The sequence below is a fragment of the Pinus tabuliformis genome, chromosome J (genome assembly GCF_031772625.1).
Source record: "Pinus tabuliformis cultivar Carrire ecotype Pingquan chromosome J, CPIR1, whole genome shotgun sequence".
In the NCBI taxonomy this organism is placed as follows: Eukaryota; Viridiplantae; Streptophyta; class Pinopsida; order Pinales; family Pinaceae; genus Pinus; species Pinus tabuliformis.
The window spans coordinates 996,550,432-996,566,873 of NC_142295.1; the positions used below are offsets into that span (position 1 = coordinate 996,550,432).

At 33.4% G+C, this 16,442-nt stretch overlaps 1 long non-coding RNA gene across 1 annotated transcript; it reads right to left on the minus strand.

The window, feature by feature from the left end:
- Positions 1-2,698: 2,698 nt before the first annotated feature.
- LOC149230191 (uncharacterized) lies at positions 2,699-5,674 on the minus strand. The gene is made up of 3 exons (XR_016247355.1): positions 5,434-5,674; positions 2,844-2,914; positions 2,699-2,732 (listed from the first exon to the last, which is right to left on the minus strand). It is a non-coding gene; the product is annotated as an uncharacterized LOC149230191 (long non-coding RNA).
- Positions 5,675-16,442: the final 10,768 nt, after the last annotated feature.

The window sequence follows — 16,442 nt, forward strand, 5'->3', positions numbered from 1 at the left end:
GGCGGTAGTCCCTCCCGGGTTCTGCGACATCAAAAATACAAACGCTCGAGAATAAGCAAGTATACGCTGATGGAGCTAGATTGCTAAAGGCCTCTTGAACATGAAAATCATTTCGCAGAGTTTATAAAAACACAACTCTATGTAGTTGTTTGCAAGGGATGACGAACACTCGGATATTTATATCTCGAATGGATATAAAAATGGGTTTAAGCTAAGAGCTGCCAAATTACAATGTGACTCGGTATTTTGAAGCAAAACCTTCCACTCGCACCAAAGGCTTTGTTCCATAAGAAGCTCCACAAGTAGTATTCATCACCAAAACTTATGTGTTGCCTCATCGCGTTGCCTCATCATGTCTATGACATATTGGTTGGCTTTCTTCGTCACGGGTTGTTGACCAGCAGATAGCTACTTGGCAATAATTCTAGAGAGTGAGGGCAGGTAAGCTACTTTGCCTCCACTCCCGCTTAGGCGGGTCACCTAGCTATAGCGCATGTAACATATAAGAAGGCTAAGACTTTTCACTTGCACTGTTAGGTGGCTTTGGTTACCAGGACCAAACAGAATATAAGAAGGCTAAGACTTTTCACTTGCACTATTAGGTGGCTTTGGTTACCAGGACCAAACAGTTCTGTTGTGAATGATTTATATGCATTGCTGGGCCTGGCTTTCCAGTGATCATTAAGGTAGTGGAATAATTTGTACGGTACATTCAGGCACGCAACAATTGCTTCACAGATTTTGCAATTTATATTCATTTACTATAACTAAGCATGCTATGTAAATGAGTCTATTAAGCTTTATTATTAGCAGGACTGGCTGAGCCGCAAGTCCATGGGTTTTCTATAATGAAATATATACACAAAGTATATATATTCCCATTATCGCGATGGGCCAATATGAACAGACAACTTACTCCTGCATTTGCTTGAACACATGTCAAGCACTTTGTCTTCTAACGACAAAACAAAGGATTTGTTTATCTCTGAAAAAAGGAGCTCTAAATGCATGAGTGATCAACTATTCCACTTTCATGTGGCAACTAAATGTCTATATTCTTCTCAAATGCAATAACATGAATAACATGCCTGATACATTATGAAAATCATTCGAAAGGATAAACGATGAAATTCTCGCTTAATTTACTTTTCTTCACCAATGTATTTGGTGGTGAAATCCATCTCTCTGTCGATACTCACCTCTCGACGCTCTTCAGTTTTCACTGCCAGTGACCAAACTCAATTTCTCCATTAGTAAAGTATTTTTCCTATACTCCCTATAGAATTACTTTACCTATGTCTGTTTATTCTCAATATGATTATTTAGTGAGATTAATCGGGCATATTAAAAATGTAGTTCTTTCTACTTATACAGAAATGGTTTTGCAAGGAGAATTGGCATCGCGAGGGAGTTGGTGCCATTCATTCTGTGAAAAATGGTATTTCACTCATTTTGTTTTATCAGTTTATCCAAAATGACTACATAACCGTGGCTTTGGAAAGAAAACCAATAGATGGTATGGATAATTAAAAGCTTTAAACCCAGCGATTATATACTCTGGGTCTACTCACTTGGCAGGAAATCAACTTAGGAAAAAAAATACAGAGCATGAGTGTTAATTTACTAGACCTTCATTGAATAATTGATAACTTTTGCCTTTAGGCCCATAAAGTATAAAAATTTAACATGCAGAAAGTATAAAAATTTAACATGCAGAAATACAGAACCCACCTTGTTTCTGAAAACTAAAAAACATAAAAATAAATAAAGAAATATGGTTGAGGCTAGAGAACATGCCTCTCAATTACCCCTCAGTAAATAGAATGTGACAATGGCCATCAACTGTTTGGCTTCTTTGTGGTTTGCTATTTATTCTTTACAAATAATAAATTAGTAAACACAGAGAACAAACCCTCTAATATTATGAGCAGACAATTATGATGCTAAGTAGGAATTGTCATTATGCATGCGTCAATTTAATCATAAAACAAATAGTTTGGTTTTAAAACTAAGCGGGAAAATCCTCTCAGGCGATAAGGCCAAATTCCATAAGAACGTCGACAAACTTATTGCAGAGCCAAGAAAAGAACTATTGAGTACATATAGAAAATGATATAGAGAAGGCAATGTTGTCAAAAACTCCTTTTAAAAACATGTCGAAACAATAGTGAATGTTGTATTAAAAAAAATCAAAGGAGCTGCCATATACATATAAACTTTACAGTCAATATAGAAGTAAAATGGTCGAAAAACCTCTTGGATAATAAGTATACATGTCAACTGTCTAGATATTCAATTATACACTGAGAATAACAGAGGTTTTGCATAACTCAGTGTAAAGAAACCCCTTCGAGACGCAAGCCAATACTATCAATCGACTTGAAGCGTCATAGGTCCTGACATAAAACAACAATAAGATATCATGGAAATTTGCAAGTCTGAACAACCCTCGAATAAGTTATTAAACTCTAAATTGCTGGGACTACTGAAAACAGGTCGAAAGTAGCACCTGGAGGAAACAAGCACTTTGTATAAGCATGAGAGGCCCTCGAGAAGATTAGAAAACTCGCCCAAGAACCAGTCAGGAAATTTACCTGCAGAAAAATATTCATCACACTGGTGGAATCAATTAGTTTGTTCTAGGCATGCAACTAAAAAAACATTTGCTAGAGTTAATTTTGTAAACAAAAAGCCCCGCTTACTTATGTCAGACCTCCCGTCGCCGTGTTGGTCTGCATGTAGCAAAGGGTGTCAGTGTACTGCAGTCACCCTCAACACAACCACCGAAGACTTTAACTGAAAAGAAGGTAGTGTGTCCGCTCATGGAGAGGCAAAGACCATACCTGGAATTAACAACAGAACTTGAGGGAGTTTGACTGTAAGATTCCCCAGAAAGCCTGTGCGGTTGATGGACCTGCAGTCAATCAATAGCTCACACTTGGATTAATCACTATAGATGAATAATGCTGATGAGATTCATTTATTATATATTTGATATTTTTGTATTTATTAGTCTTGAATGGACAACGAACAGGATTTTTTAGTACTGATGGATTTTTTAGTACTGATTTTGTTGTATCATTTAGGATCTGGCATCCACTACATGATATATATTGGTGTTTTGTTCCATTTTTCTGTGCCAATGTGCTTATTTGATGTTGCTCTTAGTTTATGACATGTATATATATAGATACGGAAAATAAAATTACCTTTATTTGTTTTTTTTATTTGTGCTGCAGTTTGCCAAGATTTTCCAATGTTTGCGCCAACTTTTCCAATGACTCAATGTCTGGACCCTCAGCAATTGTTTGCCAACACCAATTTTTTGAACAATGAGATTCTGAATATCAATAATCTGCATGAAAGATCCTTTTTTTCAGGCTTCCTGCCATTCTCTTTTAGTTATTCAAAGTAACATATAAAGTATAATGGTCCAATCTTTTTGGGGTAGGCTCCTACAGATCACTGCTTCAAAAGACTAAAGCAGCCATTGTATTTTGTTAGAAAGGTTTAATTTAAACAGACTCAGCTACAGGCGTACAAAAAGGAACAGTTGATGAAATATGACGAAAACTGACTGCAGAATAAAAGAATGTGGATGAATATTATTAGGATGTAGTTCAACACAGCTCTGCTGAGAATTGACTCCTCATAAGCAGATTTGTGTTTGTGTATGGATCACTCACGGATCACTACCAGAGCTGAGTTTGAAATGACAACATGTGGCCAGATATTGCTAAGATTTAGTTCATTTTATTGATCTTGGATCATTCCCCAGGGCCGACATTGTGATTGTGATTTAGTTTAGCACAACGCAGAAGTGGTGTACAGAAGACGGTGGATTTTACTGAACCATAGTTCAAGCTAACAAGACAGTATTATTCGGTCCAGTATATCTGAAAAGATTTAGTTTCATGTTACCAGATGTAACATTCAGAATCTAGATAGATCATTTGTTTGGCACTATTACATCATGTCATCAACTAACTTTGAGATTAACACCACAGGTATTTAGTTGAAGTTGACAAAAACTGATCATTTGCATATTTTTCCAAATTTATTAAACATAACTAGAGGTGGGGGTGCTAGATCTTTTGCCAAACCACTACCGAAAACATTGCAGAAAGATGTGAGTTGACAAACAGAGATATGATTGGACATGACCAAAAGTAGATTCATGGTACAAAGATTTTATTTGATATAACAAGATGCCAGCGGATGTTTCAGGAGACTTTGATTAAGTTGAATATAATAATGTGTCGGTGAATACTACAGGGATGTGGGAGGAGGCTTCTGATATTCAGTTCAAAGCAAGAGAAGCTCAGTATTTGCTCCTAAGACGTAGGTGGATCATTTGTTGAGTGATTACCAGGATTGCAGTCACATAACAATATACTGCTAATAGTACGGTGATGTAATTAAAGACAAAAATGGAACATCCTGTGTAATTTATTACTGAAAGCATTTAACATAACCAGATAATAGTGTGTGGGCAGAACATCTGTTAAACTGTTATGCAGATTTTGGGAAAGATAGCAAGACAGGTGCTCATTTTACAAAGATTTAATTCGATCTTACAAGATATGGATTAGTAGCATGATATATCTAGTTTTACTGGACATAGTATTAAATAAGATAGGTGTAGGCGTTACAAAGACTCGATTCAAATTAACAGGTTGCAAGAGGAATAACAAAATGTCGCCCGACTCTAAATAAAATTAGTTCTAATAGACAAGGTTTGGTAACTTGTCCCAGATTAAAATTTAAAATCCATAGCATGAATATGCGGGCTGGTTATCCTCAGATTGTGTTGTGTTATGAGAGACAGATATGCGATGTCGGGGGTACTACTGAGAATGAGTTTGCAAAACAAGATACCAATATATGTCGATGAATTTCAGTTTAAAAGATCGAGTGTGGGTGGATCCAACAGAAATTGGGTTCCTAAAAAAGAGGATGTTGACGTATGCCACCAGTATCGGGTTAGGAAAAACACGATGCGGGTGAAGGCTACTGAGATCCAGTTAACTAAAACATGATGTGTGTGGCTGATGTTCGATGAGTTCAACCTAACTTGATATAAATAGATATCAGGGAATTTCCAATACCAGCACTGAGATTCTGCTCACAAAACAAGATATGGGATGAATTGCCCAATATATAGCTTAAATCCCTTTCAAAATGTGGGGATCGACCCAAATCCTACGCTTCCTTTCTATAGCATAAGACCCAAAAAAAACACCCACCAACCATGGTGGACCATTAAGCAGACCCACAACTCCAAAATCAATAACATGTCATTGAGCAATCTAACAGTGATCCATACCATACCATATCTGAAATAAAGCAATGATGGGTTTTACCAGATTTGGAAGCGAGTAAGGTTAAAGGTATTGAATAGAAAGAGAAGAGCAGGGATCTAATTTGATCTACCTGCACTGTGCGAGTTGCGAACTCCACGCCTATTGTAGATTTGGACTCGAGGCAGAATTCATTGCGCGTGAATCTGGAGAGCAGATTGGACTTCCCTACTCCTGAATCTCCAATCAGGACCACCTTGAATTGGAAGAACTGAAGGGTTGAACAAATTTCGGAATAGGAAAACTCTCTGCGGAGAATTGATAGCCCGAGCGAGGAGAAAAGCCCATGTTGAACTACTCTCCCAAGCTGCTGGTAGCTGTTTTTTTCGGAGAATTGATAACCCGAACGAGAGACATCCGGCACTGGGTGCATGCAAGGCGCTCATGCACGGCACGGAGAAGAACATGCAGGAAAGGAAAATAGGCACCCGTGAACATAAAACTTACGATAAAATAATTTGTCCTGGCTAAAATAACATCACATTGCAGCCCCCGGATGCGGGTGTATTTAACGAATGAACGGCAGGTGGCTTGTCACATGGGCAGCTGGCAGCCCGGACAAGCCACCATAAATCAACACGCCGAGGTAATAACTGCGAAGGAGGGTGAAGCCATAGGTAGGCTCAGTTTGGCTCAAGCGACATTCATTGCGGAGAGGATTTTTTTTGGGATGTCCATTCCGATTCAGGCGCCAAAGGTTGAAGCCATGGGGAGGCTCAGTTCGGCTCAAGCGACATTCATTGCAGAGGGGATTTTTCTTGGGATGTCCATTCTGGTTCAGGCGCCATTCAATGTGCAGCCACGGACAAGGCACATGGCAATCCATAAATTTGGAGCCCATGCTGTTTTCCTGCATTCTTCCAAGCGGCTTCAGCAACTTCTGGAAACAACGGAACATACTCTGGTAGGGTGTAAGCTTTCCTCGAGGAATTTGGTTAAGGAAGGCCATTGCAGGATGCCAATTGAGAGACTTAGGATGGGAAGTCGACGCAGTGGAACAAGGGGTCACCCTGCTACTCAGAGGCCCGCTACTTCACCCTCCGTCTCTGTGGACAATCCTTCTGGGCAGAACAGAGGCCTGAGAGGCACCGTTAGCCATAGCATTGAACGAGATAGGGGTGAAATCCTGGACTGCGGTCACAGGGAGCATCCGGCAGTCAGATATCGTATCCCCTGCACGCTGGAAAATAACACACCGATTGTTTCAGTCACTGTGGAGCACTGCAGCAACCTCCGGAGGCCTGGGGACAACCTGACAGTGCCAAGGGTGGATATGCAGGTTCCCAAAGTGGACATGAGGCGACCCACGCAAGCAGAAGAAGCTGGACCCAGTGAGCCAGCTCCGAAAATGTCGCACCAAGATGCAGAGGATGACAAGAAGCTCAAGGGCTTGGCAATGGATGAGCCTTACCTCACTGATGAGGATTAGTTCAGAAGCCTCTGTCTTCATGGCCAGCAATGCTACTCTCAGTTCATCTCCTTCTGTTTTCTTGGTATGTTTGTTTGTCATAGAGTCAATGTCCGCCGCGAAGGTTTGCGTGTCCACTGTGTTAGACTACGTGTCAACTATGTCCAGTTATGGGTCCATCGTGTCAAGTCATATGTCCGCTGTGTTGGCTCAAAAGCCTGTTGTGTCGATTATATACTGGTTATGTTGGAGGAAAGAAACAGGTCCCTTTTTGCCTGTTGCTTAGAATGGATAATCATGGGAAATTCTCTTCGGAGATGCGAGGCTTCGGCCTTTTGTAAATTTTGCTGTATTTTTGGTTTTTGTAATATAAATTAGTGCAGTTTTACGGAGAAAAAAAAAAAAAAAACATCACATCGCAGCACGTGAAGCGTATAATAAGACCTCCAATTCACAACTTTGGTTATAAATAAACTTTAGTCCCAGACAGGGACTAATAAGGATCCTTGAAAATTATGAAATGCTTAATAGACCTTATGAAATGCTTAGTGGACCTTTGTTAGAGTAATGTTTTGTATAATTTGTTTTTTCTAAACATGTTTTTTAGCTTGTTAATATAAATGTAAAAATAGTAAAGAACACATGACAAGTATACTTAATTCTTATATTACAATAAATATTTTCCAACTAATTCTCAGTGTTCTTAAACTTAGCCATCACATTCTTATAAACACGTCAGTCAAAAATAACTTTTACATCTTATAATCTATTCCAAAAATTATTTGTAAATATCATTTTAAAATTTTGCTTTCGTCACTAAAACAAAATAATAAGTAAATAATAATTTGGTTTTATTATTTTGACATTTTTTCCCTGACAAATGCCTTATAATTAAATAGCAATAATTTTTTAATTTGGTTTTATTATTTTGACATTCTTCAGTGATTATAATTAAATAGCAATAATTTTATAATTTAAATAATTAATTTTTTACCTTAGCAAATAACAACAATAAAACTCTGAATCTACAATTTCAAAAACCTTTTTTATATGGAATAAATTCAACCTAATGAATTAATATATACTATCACAAAACAACAATAAAATTTTGAATCTACAATTTCAAAAAACTTCTCTTATATGGAATACATTTATAATGATTGACGCTTTGTGATTTATTTCACTAGTTTCAATCCTATTTCTTCATCCTTATGAGCATCACTCGATGCAATGAGTGCTTAGTGGACTATTAAAAAAAGTCATGAGAAATTAGTTAGTTATGACTACCTCTCATGGAAATGGTCATAGATGAATGACTTACTTAACGCAGTTGAATCCCAAAAAATGATATCTAATATATGCACTGAGAAAACCCCCAATACTTAATTGAAAAGAGTGAAGAGAACTCTACTTGAATGGTTCATGAGGCACAATATTTGCTAAGGTTTTGCAAATGGGGTAGCAAGCTAAGTAGGCTTGATTGTGGGGAAAACTCCATTTAAACGCGCTTGAGCTAGAGGTGATCTGGGATGGGTGACCTCCCGGGAAGTCTTGGTTATGGGGTGCCAATCCCACTTCTTCATGCAATGAGTGCTAAGTGGACTATTCAAAAAATCATGAGAAGGGTGACCTCCCTGGAAGTCTTGATTACCTGGTGCTAAGTGGACTATTCAAAAAATCATGAGAAAGGTAACCTCCCGGAAAGTCTTGGTTACCGGATGTGCAACCCGTACTAAATGGACTATTCAAAAAATCATGAGAAATTTTTTTAACTATATAAATAAATTATTCCTAAAAACAACATTCAAAGCACACTTTCAATTCTAGTGAACTTTCAGGATTTAGAATACCCTCATATCAATGAATAATGATTTCGTGAAATATCATGGGAGATTCAAAATGGCTCCATCTCTTTCCACTTTCTTCTTTAATTCATCTTTCCCCACACCTTATCTTTTCTTTTCCTTTTACGTTGGAGCTTGTGGGTTACTCTGTTGACACAAAATAAATATTAATATTCCACCTCTCTCATTTCATGGCCTGAAGATGATATGCACTAAGGACTCCATCTGACAGGCAGGATTTTACTTTACCGCTAAGGTCACCGTGTTTATGCACAGATCTGGGTGTTGGCAGAAGTCTCATAAAAATAATCAGTATTGAATACATTAAATCAGTAACTCATAAAAAAATAACGTATTTACAAATAAATAAATGTAGCCAATTTTATAATTTTCTACCTTTACAATGAGAGTATTCTCTGAGACAGAATGGCATATATTTAAATTAAATCAATTATGGATTCTAAATTTTAGAATATTTTAAAAAATTAATAAATATGAATGAAGTAAATTGTTTAATTTTATTTATATTTATCAAAATGTTTAAATATTCCAAAATATAAAAATTATTAAATATTTTTTTCCATTATTCTATTATTTATAAATGATTAGGAATATTAATCTTATTTTACTATTTGTAACTACCTTTATGTGTGAGTTCTCAATAATAAAATAAATTTACAATGATTTTTATCTTTACAATAATTTGTATTTTTTAAATATAAAATCTTTTTAAATTATGTTTTATTAAAAATATATATAATGTTTTTAAAATAAATTTAAGTTTTATTTGATTTCATATTAAAATAAGTTAATGAAACTCATTATGGATTTTTAAAGAATCTGTATATTCCAAAATCTATATTAATGTATTTTAATGGGAAAATTATAAAATAATTTTTTTAATCTTTTATTTAAACTCCATTATGAAATGATTATGAATATCAATCTTAGTTAGTTTTATTATTTGTAACTGCACTTCTTAGTTTTATTATTTGTAACTACACTTCATGTGTGAGTTCTCAATAATAAAATAAATTTATAATAATTTTTAAATCAAATATTTTTAAATTGCATTTTATTAAAAATATATAAAAATTATATATATATATATATAGCAAATCATCTTACGGCATATAAATATAATTAAAAAAATTCAATCATTACCTTGACATAAATTTATAATGGGAGTCACATTGACATTTTCGATAATGTGGATCATTAGTATAGAATTACGTGACCTGACTTCAAAAAGAGTAGTGTATTATTCTGGGTCACTAGATGAGTGGTAGGAATGATCCAAATGAATAGTACCAAAATATATTAACCAAATAAATTATTTAGAATTTGAAAATATTTTATTTCTCAATAAAAAGGACATTTGTATTACTTAATGAAAGCTAGTGGCAAAGTTCCAGTGTTTCTTTCCATTACTTAAAAGTAGAATCCCACCTGTCACATGGAGTCCTTATTGCATATCATCTTTAAGTTGTAAAATGTGAGAGGTGGAATATTTATTTTGCGTCTGTTTGTGAACAGAATAAACCACAACATCCAACCTAAAGAGAAAACATAAGGGATGGGGAAACCTGAATTAAAGAAGAAAATAGAAAGAGATAGAGTCATTTTGAATCTTCCATGATATTTAATTAAATCATTATCCATTGGTATGCATTAGATTCAAAATGCTGAAACTCCAACAAAAGCGAAAGTGGGTTTTGAATGTTGTTTTTGAGATGATTCTCATAGTTAAAAGAAAATTTAAGTAAATTATATTAAATGCATTTAAAAAATAGAGTGGATTTGATTTAATTTTGATTTATTATAATTTTTGGATTAAAACTTTTATGGTTGATTATATAAGGATATATAATATATTATAGTTTATATGAAATTTGAATTATGAATTTTGTATTTTGAATTTTTTAATTTAATATATATATAGAATATTCATATTGAAATTTTAAATTTAATATCAAGTGGAAAGATATGAATCATGATAATAGATATATATTATATGTCTAGAACTCCATTGTTATGTTAAATTCAAATTTTTCCTTAAGGCATTTCAATACATGAAACAAGTCTCAAGATAACTTATTTGGCTTCCTCAAGCCATATGATCACTCATCAACATCCATTTCATCATGATCAACATCACTAATCTCATCATTCAACAAGCTCTCTAGGGAGGGAACACTCTCATGCCATAGCCCATAAGCAATGAATATTAAACAAGGCAACCATAATTCTTTTGGTTTAGAAAAATCTAGGGTTTAGTGGGAGCATGTGACCATAAAGCCATTAATCAATTTTTAATATTTTATTAAAAATCCAACACAAAAAAACTTTGTGACTCACTAAGTACCCTCTAAGTACTTGTTTTCACAGGAACATGCACCCTTTTACGGGGTACTGAGTACCTATCACAAAGAAAGAATCCATTTTTAATTTTCAGAGTATCGATTTCTCCATATCCAAACATGGTCTGGAAGGGAGGGTGTGTTTGAGAAGAACCTGAACCGATTTCTAGTGCTTAGGTGCGCGAATCAAGTACAGGTACAAGAACCCCACCCCTAGGTTTGAGTACACTTGCTTCACAACTTTTGAAATAGACTATAAAATTTAAATATTATTTTTGAGTTAAGAGTTGTTGCAATAAAATATTGTATGAAAATGTTATTGCTAGGTTTAGGAATACTAAGGATTAGCTTGAAGATATTTATCATAATATGGGAGTTAAGTGAGGTTATTAGGTGTACCCTACAATTTGTGGCATCTACATTAACAAGTTAGAATCAAGTTTGGAAGATGCAAGTTGTGCAAGAATTACTCTAACAAGGATAGTCATCATCCTTCTTCTTTACACTCATGATATTATTCTTATGGTGAGGTGCATCTCGTATCTCAACAAGTAGTTAATAATTCTCAATCATTTTTATTCTAGCACACATATAGATTAATTCATATGTGATGTCATGGAAAAATTGTTGAACAAAAGAGGCAAATATTGTTAGCCTCCTTTGTTACTCCCCCTCCTTCATATGCTCCAACATCATGCCACTTTATCCCCAACTATCCTTTGAAAGTCAATGATAGATCTTGTATATTACTTGGAGATGACCCTTACTCCTCTTTCCAAAGAGCTGTCCAAGTAAAACATAGAACTTAGATCTCCTAGACATGAAGTTAAATTGTTCTAGTATATAGGATTCATCTAGGAAGTTCAAGGCTATATGCCTCTAGACACCATATGACAGAAAAAATCGCTGACACTGTATTTCTGCGTGCCAACCCACCATTATCTGCTATCGGTCATTGGTTTGCAAATCCTCTGTTCAATCTCTCGTACCTGTACACACCCCCTTCTTATTTTTGCAGATTTCTGGCAAATTGGGAGTTGGCAAAAAGCTCCCTGTTTAGACTTTTCGTTAAAGGACAGACGTAACGTGTCATGCAATTATGAAAGAACAAAGGATTTGTTATGAATCTCTTGCGGTAAAAATGAAGGAAAAAAATGTTCTGGTACGAATGTAAGTTGGCACAGAAAAAGGTATGCCATTAGTCTCTTATGAAACTTTATTGCCACTGCAATAATAATAAATTTTATCATACATTAATGAAGCTTGAAGAACTTTATGAATCTCTTGCCATAAAAATAAAGAAAGTATTCGATGACAAAAATGTTCTCATACGAATCTAACTTGGCAAAGAAAAAGGTATGCCATTAGTCTCTTTTGAAACTTTATTGCCACTGCACTGATAAGAAATTTTATAATCCATTAATGGAGCTTGAAGAACTTAAGTTTGTCCAGCTTTGTTATAGGTCACTTTTACTATTAAAAGAAAACCTGAAACTACATCTTTCCATAAAATGTTATTGCTTTCATGTACATCTTTCCATAAAATGTTATTGTTTTCATGTAACTTTACCATTTTTATTTTTTAAAACCAAAGCATATTTGCCTCAATAAATTTAATGAATGTATAAGGAGTAAAACCTACTAGAGATACATGAAGCTAATGCAACATAGAATTATAGAATTATGGTTGTGCAACCACCCTATTTCATGAGAGCGTATAATCTATAGATAATAATTAATAAATTATTTTTAATAAACTATAGCGTTATGTTTTTATGTTTTATATTTAGTCAAATAATATATATATATATATCTATATATATATATATATATATATATAAAAAGTGTAAAAGTTTATTTTTAATTATATAAATTAAATTATTAAAATATTGGTAGGGATCAATCCATCATAAACATGATAATATTTACTTTATTATATATCTCATTGAATTAAAATTAATTTTTTTTAGTTATGTGATAGTAGTAGAGTTAGGATATCACCATCGATTATGGCGTTGTTTTGATGCTAGCTTTGTTGCATGTTGTCAAGAATATGTTGTCATCCTCAAGTATAAAAATACAACAAACAATTAAAATTATAAGATTATTTGATAGGGGATTTGGCGTGGTTTTTGTTTATTTTGGATTTTTATTTGGAGAGGTGAGTTTGGGGATGAAAATATTACACCAAGAGAAGCTTAGTAGAACCATATCAATATACAAGCCTTGGGAGATGGAAGGTGGTGGTGTAAGAGTATGTGGAATTGGAACTTATCACTAAAGCTGAAAATATTTGGATGACTTTTACACAGGGATAAGGTTATTATATGGGATAATTTACATAAGAGAGGCTCCAGTGGCTTAGGTATGTGCTCTCTTTGTTTTGACGAGGAAGAATGGGTCAATTATTTATTTTTAAACTTCAAATTTACTAGAGAGATTTAGTGAAGTGTCCTCCATATAATATATCATATGGGGAATTTGACACTATAGAAATGGCTTCATCTTCGAGGCAAAGAGGCCACATTTACATCATTTCTATACAGATATTGTAGCACAATATTTGGAAACAAGACAAAAAAAACCAAATAAAAAGAGTCTAAAGGCACATGAACTCACATATAATTTTCTGATGCATTTTTTGATGGGCCTCTCAAAATTCATGCTATGGTAGTGGCTATGTTTTAAATTTTTCAAGTACATAGTATTATAAGATTTCTCGGAATATTGGGCATGGTTCAAATACAAGATTTGAGCTTATAGCACTTTGGGGGACTCTTTTTTAAGAAAAAATTTTGCAGGTTGAATCTTTAATGGTCTTTGGGGACTCAAACATTAATGTTGATTGGGCTATGGAATCACCTTCTCTAAATTCTCCTTCTCTAGTATACTGGATGAATAGGACAAATGAACTGATCACTATTTTAGGTGAATTACTATTCAACACATTTATAAAGAAGGCAACATGGATGTTATCTCTCTCTAACAGAAATATTGAACTAAATTAGAATATTCTTTTTTTTCAAAGAATTGAGAGAAAGATCAGTAGGGAGGAGTGAGAGAGTTATTATTTACAATATATAGGTTCTATTAAATCCGTAAGAGTGGTTACTATGTTTTATTGTTAGGTCAACACTTTCAATATAATCACAAAATTTTTAATATATTTTGAAATATAATACATATTTTGAACAATATTTCACTATATTAATAATATATATATATATATAATTTAATTATAAATTTATTATAAAAATCACATTTATAAGAGTTTTGTAACTTGATCGATCCATGAACCCTACAAACTGAGTGGTTATATTAATGAGAGGTTATATTATTCTATGTCATTAGATGACTTGCAGTGCGAAGATAACACATGAATTAATTAGCATACCCTTTCTCATATATGCTTGTATTGAATCAACTCTAATGCAACTTCTTAACTGAAACGTGAACACCAACATCAATGTTAAGAGTTAAATTGTAATATGCAATAAAATTCCAAAAATGAATTTCATAAGATATTCATATCTAATATGAGTAGGGGTTCAAATCAACCTTCTATACAAAGTTCTAGAATTTATGTTTCTTAAGAGAGTGTCCTTTTTTAAGAGAGCGTTGGTCAAAACTAATTTCAATCGGATAACCATTAGTATGATTAACCCGACCTATGTAGTAGTAAACATAGGCATAAGACAGTATTCATAAGATTAACCCAGGTTTTGTTTTTCCCTTGATAGTACAAATAGTTGTGCCATTGATCCATTAAATATTATCGCTAATTTTTATAGAATGAGATATGTGTTATTAACGATGAAGTATGTTATAATAAAACAATATGGTCTTCTACACTTCTTTATGGTGAAATATTTTTCTATTTTTCTTTTAAATATTTAAAACTATTATAGTCATATCTAATGAGACAAATACAACATTTTAAGGGGCAATAATTTTTACAACAAGTTTGTGTGTTTGTTTTATTTGCAATGTTTGTTTCTAGAAAATCTAAATACTTTATAAATCTACTATGAATATTTTCATTTTTCTTTCTTTTCATAATTTTCCACGAATGTTTGATTCTAATCAATACAAAGCTCCTCTATCTCAATATCTAACTCCAACATGATTGTTTCTAAGCAATCATATTACAAAAATATTATCATCATTTAGAAAGGGAGAATGAGAATCACGTTAATGTAGAAAACATTCATTCTAGGCATATGGTTAATTTCATAGTAGGATATGATATTTAGAGACCATTCAATTATTACATGCATTCTTGCATATGTGTTGTTTCCATCTCCCTATGTAGTCATGTTGCAAAATGGAAAGCTCAAAATTTGTGTGTAAGAAGTAATTGACATGTGTGTTTGAATGAAATTGTATGTCCCTTAGATAGAGCGATCATGCACTTGTTATACCAATATCTTCTAAAAGGCTTAAATGGTAGCATCCCTCCTCTCTAAGAAAAGAGTAAATGCATGCCTTTCTACAAAAGAGGTAATTTAATGTGTGGAGCAAGTAATGTAAATTGATTTATTTATAGCTAAATGTTTACTATTGAAATAACATGCTTGTTAAACATGGGCAATTAGTCATCGGTGCTAATGGTCTTCTTCTCAATAATAGTGAAAATGTGAGTATGTTTCTTTGTAGAAATGAATAAAGATTTCCTTTCATTCTAGTGAAGCTTAGATAAAAGTACTCAATTGGATAACATTTTTAAAGATGGTTAATTGAATGCATTCGTTTTTGGTGTTGATTTTCTTGGCACTAGCTTTAAATAAAATATACAAATCATGTCAAATTAAAGTAAAGAAAAGAAGAGTATTCATTTTGATGAGGGTTCTTCTATGTAGAGGTTTCAATTTATACACATGTTAATTATGATTCTTGCCAATTATGCTTCTTTTTCTAATTTTTATTCTTTTGAACTGCAAAACATATAACATTATTGTTAGTGCATTATTTTTCTTTTAAACCATATGATTCCATCTTCACCTAGATAACAAAAAAATTAAAAGCACCCAGTAAAGGGACAAAATAGATAAAGACACATGTCATTGGCATGCATACATACATACAAGATAGTTGTAAAACATTAATTTTGTTTCTTCTTGTTACATCTCCATCAAGAGAAATGTCTCTCAAATGGAATAACCACTCCCTATTTAACCTTTATGATCCTATGTTGTCATAGCAATTAATTTTTGGCATTTGATATAATTATTTCTTAGTGAGTATCCTTTGATATTTGATACAATAACTACCATATTTATTTTATATTATTTGGAGAAAGCTAAGGGCATGGAATATTGATTTATTTCAAAATATATCAATAATGTGTATTAATTTTCTAACATATTTATTTTATATTATTTGGATAGAGTTAAGGGCATGAAAGATTAATTTATGTCAAAATATATTAATAATGTGCATTAATTTTTTGGATATAAACTGTGTAAAATAT